We start from the raw sequence: 6,029 nt of genomic DNA, 5'->3' as shown, positions 1-6,029 counted from the left end.
CCTGTGAGCTGGGGTATCCTTGAAGACAAGACTGCCTCCTTTGAAGTTCGGAGTTCTCTGTGCATCTCCCCCTCAGCCGTCAGTCAGGGGTTTTTAGGTACAGGGATATTCCAGGGGTAGAGCTGGGTGGGAGGTGGAAGAAGTCTGGACAGGCAGGATGTGAGTCCACTCTGGAGAATGGAAGCAAGAACTCTCCCCAGGTTACCCCTCCCCTTTAGAAAGGTGCGTGATTAATTAAGGAAGAATGTCCCAGTCAGGAGGAGAGTGAGGATGGAGGTATGCCCGGAGTTCACTCATCCAGGAATGACAGGCCATTCTATAACCAGGCAGCTGCCAGCTGTAGGTGCTGGTGTCACCCTGGTTTCTGGGGTTATTGGGTCCAGAGGGGGCAGCGGGGCCCACTGCCGGGGGCTGCCCTAATTGGATGACTTTGCAGGAAGGCCAGGCAGGTGCACTCGGCTCTCCACTTCAGCTTCCTACAAACACATCTGCCATGTCGAGGTCTAGGGGTTAATTGGCTCCTGCCTCACTCCTGGTAACCAATATTTCATTTACTGCTCAGAGGGGGAGCTGCCCAGACAATCAATCCTGGACAAGTGTCCAGGAGGTTGGGGAGCTGGGCAGGCACAGGAGCTGTTCGGGGAGGAGTTTGGGGGTGCAAGGGAAGAGGCAGGAACTATAGACCCAGAGAAGGTGGCCCACTACTCAAAGCAGCTCTAACCCTGGTTGGAGTTCTCCTGACCATGACAGCCCCGGGACCCTCAAAGGCCAAGAGCAAATTTCAGGAGTCCAGAGGCTCCCCGACTGTGGCCAGCCATGCTGTTTGCCCTGCCCGGGTGCTGTCTGCATTTCTTGATCTAGATGCCCCCCAGACGAAGCTGTGACAGGTTAGATGCTGTTAATAAGACTTTTTTTCACACGTGATGAAGGTATATATATGAAAAACAGAATTGGAGGTGTGAGTTCCTAGCTCCCAGGTAACAAACCTTAAAATTCTACAAATGAGGTGATAATAAAGTGGAAGTGAAAAGTCTACACGTGTTTGGAACAGGAAGGGACTGGAAGGGTTACTGAGAAATAGCAGCTAGTGGCTGAAAGAGAAAAGGGACCAGAGGACTCTCCCACCCCAGGCATCCTCCACATGCCACCCAATTGTCTCATGTGCTGAAACTGAGAATCAAAGCCACAGAATGGGGGGCTTCCATTCCACAGCCGGAGAAACAGAGGCCCAGAAAAGGCTGCCCAGGGCAGCGCGAGAACGAGAGATCACAGGACCTAGAGGATAAACAGGAGTGGAGGGAGACAAAAGACTCGGTTCAAGTCCCGACCACGTTAGATGGTCTAGGAGAAGACATTTCATTTCTCTGAGCCTGTGTTTCCTCACCGACAAAGTGGGGCTGGATAACAAAATCTACTTGAAAGGCTGTCGTGAGGAAGTGAATGAGACCCTATTTTGTAAGTTATAAAGAAAAATGTATATGTGTTGTTATTGCTGTAATCCAAGTCCCCTGAGCCCTGAGATTTACTGTTCTTTGTACGTCAGTGCCTGGGATTAATATGATGCTCCCTAAAAGGTGATGATACCTGGGTCGTTTTCTAGCCTGGTAACAACCAAGTGAGTGTGGGACTCTAAGGGGAGGATCTAGTAAGGGGGATGCAGGAGGTAGAGCTAAGTATTCAGAATGTATTCTTCAGTCTCCATTCTGGACTCTCCCACCCTTCTGCTCTGTGGCTTGCAAACTGGGATGAGTACAAGGATACCCCGAGGCCTCCATATGTTCCTGTCTGGATTTCCTCTGTTCACTTCAGCAAAGAGTGCTGAACACCTACCTATAGACAAGCCCTTTGCTCAGAGCTGGACAAGAGCTTCTAGAGCAGTGGTTCCCAACCTGTGGGTCACAGCCCCTTTGAGGGGTCAACGGTCTTTACACAGGGGTCGCCCAAGACCATTGGAAAACAGACATTTACCTTATGATTCATAACAGTAGCAAAACTACAGTTATGAAGTAGCAACAAACATAATTTTATGACTGGGGCTCACCACAACACGAGGAACTGTATTAAAGGGTCCCAGCATCAGAAGGTTGAGAACAGAGCACTAGAGATTGAAAATACCTGTGGGGACAGTACAGAGACACCCACAGCATGGTGGCCTGTGAGGGCAAGGGAAGCTCCTCCAGCTGTGAGCAGGAGTTGCTCTGAGGCAGCTACACTGTGTGGGGCTTGCTTTGTTCTTATTCTTGTTTTTTGTTTTTTTTGGTTTTTCGGGACAGGGTTTCTCCGTGTAGTTTTGGTGCCTGTCCTGGATCTCGCTCTGTAGACCAGGCTGGCCTCGAACTCACAGAAATCCACCTGCCTCTGCCTCCCGAGTGCTGGGGTTAAAGGCATGCGCCACCATCGCCCTGCTGCTTTGTTCTTATTCTTGTTTTACAAGGATGCTGGTCTCTGAAATCTGGGACCGGAATTGTTGCTGTAGCTGTACTTTTGGGGTGACAGTGTTTCTTCTTCCATTCCAGGCTGAGCAGCTCTCCCTCCCCTTAGTCACCCAGCATGCCTTCTGTGATGCCTCCTTCCAGCTGGGGAAGGGTAAATCTGAAGGCTTCTCCCCGGGTCCCCAAGGTAAAAGTCCCTTAGGTCCCTAAACAAGAAGCTCCAGCCTGGACAGGAACACTACCAAGGGCATGAGAGCTGTAGAGAGGGATCTGTGAGGACCCTTGGCTACTGCAGCTGCCTGAGGAATACCTGTTCGCTATTCAAAGCCCAGGTCCATTGCCTGCTCCTCCCTGAAGCCTTCCAGTAGTCACCTGTCTCCAGAGCCAGACTCGGGCTTTTCCATAGGGGACAATGTTTGCTTTAGTACATGACACTGTGCCAGCCACATAAGAACCATTCTGCCATAAGGTTAGCTATCTCAAACATCTCTTGCCCTCCTTAAACTCCCCCCTTCTCCTCCGTGATGGTTGGATGGGCACTGTGAGGCACCACCCAGGTGTCCTTCAGGGTGGAAGGATCTGTTCCCCGGACTGCTGGAAGTGCTGCCAGCAGATCATGTTCAGCTGATCCTCTCCTGGGGGATTTACCTCTGCCAATGTGAGTGCCTTGCTCGCTTGTCTTACCCTTGTCTCTTCATAACTTGCTCCCACATCTGATTTTGCCAAGGGTGTTGAGGCCTCGGCTCCCTGCTCAGTCCTCCTGCCCCTACAAAGGAGCACTCTGAAGTATCTTCCTATCTTCAGAGAGCTCAGCACAATTTCTCTCTTTGCTCCATTCTGCACCATTCTCTTCCACAGGTGTTAACTACCAAAGCAATATCTCTGAAATAAATAGATAGACAGATAGACAGATAGACAGACAGACAGACAGACAGACAGATAGATAGATAGACTGGCTGGCTCTGAACTCTCTAGACCAAGCTGGCAGAGAACAGAGATCCATCTCTGCCTCTGCTGGGATTAAAGGTGTGCACTACTATACCTGGCCCCTACTTTGTTTTTTTGTTTTGTTTTGTTTTGTTTTTTTGGTTTTGTTTTGTTTTGTTTTGTTTTTAGATCTGGTTGCTCACCAGGGGCTGGGAATTTCTCATTAGGCTAGGATAACTGACCAGTGAGCTTCCAGGGTCCACCTGTCCCCACTTCCCCAGTACCGGGATTACAAGTGCATGCCCCATGCTCAGCTTTTTACGCGGGTGCTGGGAATGAAACTCAGGGACCCACGCTTGCATGGCAAACACTTTACTGGCCGAGTCATCTCCCCAGCCCTGATAATCTCGTTTCTGTATTAATCTTCAACGGCTCATACTTCATTAGCGCCTTTCCATCGTATTTTAAGCCTTTCCTTCGACCCCATCCCTCTCCTCTCACTACTTCCTATCTCTCTCTTCCCTTGAGAATTAAATGTCCTCAGAGCGGTTGCTACTTTCCTTTGTCCCATCCTGATCTAGAAGCTGCCGTTCCTCTGAAGCCGTCCAAGTCAAGGCCGCTTAAGGACTCCTCCATGATACAGCAAATGGACTCTTTAGCCCTCACGATGCTTGGCCTCTGGACTAGGTTAGACTGGGTTTAAGATGGTAGGAATGATGTCTTAAAGCTGGGCCTGATGGTACAGGCCTGTAAGCCCAGCCACTTGTCAGGCTGAGGCAGATTTTGAGTTCAAGGTCAACCAGGAGGATAGTGAGTTCAAGGGCAGCTTGAGCAACTCAGTGAGACCCTGTCTCAAAATAAAAATTAAAACAGAGGGCTAGGGCTATAGCTCAATGGGAGACCACTTGCCCTAGTGTGCGTGAGACTCTGGGCTTCATTCCCAGTATTACTAATAAATAGATGAATGAATAACGGAATGATTCAAGGACCTTTTCAAATTAGTCTATTTCTATTTTAAAAATTATACTTATTTATTTATTTAGTGTTATGGGTGTTTTGTCTGCATGGATGTCTGTGTACCACATGCATGCCTGGTGTCCGTGGAGGCCAGAAGAGGGTGTCAGAGTCCTTGGGATTGGAGTTACAGACCATGGTGAGTGGCCATATGGGTACTAGGAATTGGATTTGGGTCTTCTGGAAGATCACCCAGTATCTCTCCAGCCCCCCAAATTAGTCTACTTCTGAAGCATCTAATGGCAGACCTTGGTGCGAAGGATGTATAAACTAAACAGACAAGGGATGTGTCTTGGTTGTACAGTGTCTGCTTGGCATGGCCAGGTCCCGGTTTTGAGCCCTGGAATTTAAAAACAAAGAGTGTCCAGATGCGTTTCTCATCTGCATCCCCTAACCACCTAGGGCTGGCTATTTCAGCAGTCACAGGGAGTAAGATGTGTGTACACCCCACAGATGTAGACCAGAAGACAGAGGCTAAAACTGCACACAGTCTTCGGGTTTAGGGTCTATTTATTTATTCATTCATTCATTCATTCATTCATTCACTATGTATTATCCCCACATTACTTTATGCCCACCACAACAGGCATTTGGAAGGCATTGACAACATAAGGAATTCTAGGGATTAAACTCCATCATCAACTTAGCAGCTTTTACCACTGAACCACCATGCCAGCCCTGCCTTGAGTTTGTGGGTACCCACATATATAGTTTACAGTGTTGGGGATCAGATACATGGCCTGCTAAGGAAGCACTCTACCATTCAGCTACATGTTCAACCCTAAGCCTTAAAACCCTTGTGTTGTGTTTTGTTTCTTGAGACAGGGTGTATGTTATCCTGGCTATCTTGAAGCTCAATATGGAGACCAGGTTGGCCTCAAACGTATAGTGATCCTCCTGCCTCCTGAGTGCTGGGATTAAAATCATGTACCACTAGCCGGGCAGTGGTGGCGCATGCCTTTAATCCCAGCACTCGGGAGGCAGAGCCAGGTGGATCTCTGTGAGTTCGAGGCCAGCCTGGGCTGCCAAGTGAGTTCCAGGAAAAAGGCGCAAAGCTACACAGAGAAACCCTGTCTTGAAAAACCAAAAAAAAAAAAAAAAAAAAAAAATCATGTACCACCATGCCCAGTTAAAATTCTTTTTTTTTTTGGATGGGGTGTGGTTTGAGAGAGGGTTTCTCTGTGTAGTCCTGACTGTCCTGGAACTAGCTCTGTAGACTAGGCTGCCCTCAAACTCACAGAGAGAGATCCACCTGCCTCTCTGCCTTCCTGAGTGCTGGGATTAAAGGTATGCCCCACCATGCCCAACTGAAATTCTTTTTTTAAGGATTTTTTAAAAAATTATGTGTACATGTATTTGTCTGTGAGTGGGTATGTGCATGCATATGTAGATGATGCTTGCAGAGCCCAGAAGAGGGTGTCAGAGCCCCTGGAGCTGGAGTTAGAGGCAGTGGTGAGCCCTGCAAAATGAGTGCTCTGAACCCAACTCAGGTCCTCTAGAGGAGCAGGAAGTGTTCTTAACCACTGAACCATCTCTTCAGCCCCTAGGCCTTGAAATTCTTATTGGGCTAATTGTAGGTCAACTGATCTTCTTACCAAAAAAATTCTCTTATCTTGGCTTCTGAGATCCAAAGAAACAGACACTTTGCCAGACTAT

Source organism: Peromyscus eremicus, chromosome 8a, assembly GCF_949786415.1.
Source record: "Peromyscus eremicus chromosome 8a, PerEre_H2_v1, whole genome shotgun sequence".
Classification (NCBI taxonomy): Eukaryota; Metazoa; Chordata; class Mammalia; order Rodentia; family Cricetidae; genus Peromyscus; species Peromyscus eremicus.
This window is presented reverse-complemented; position numbering follows the sequence as displayed.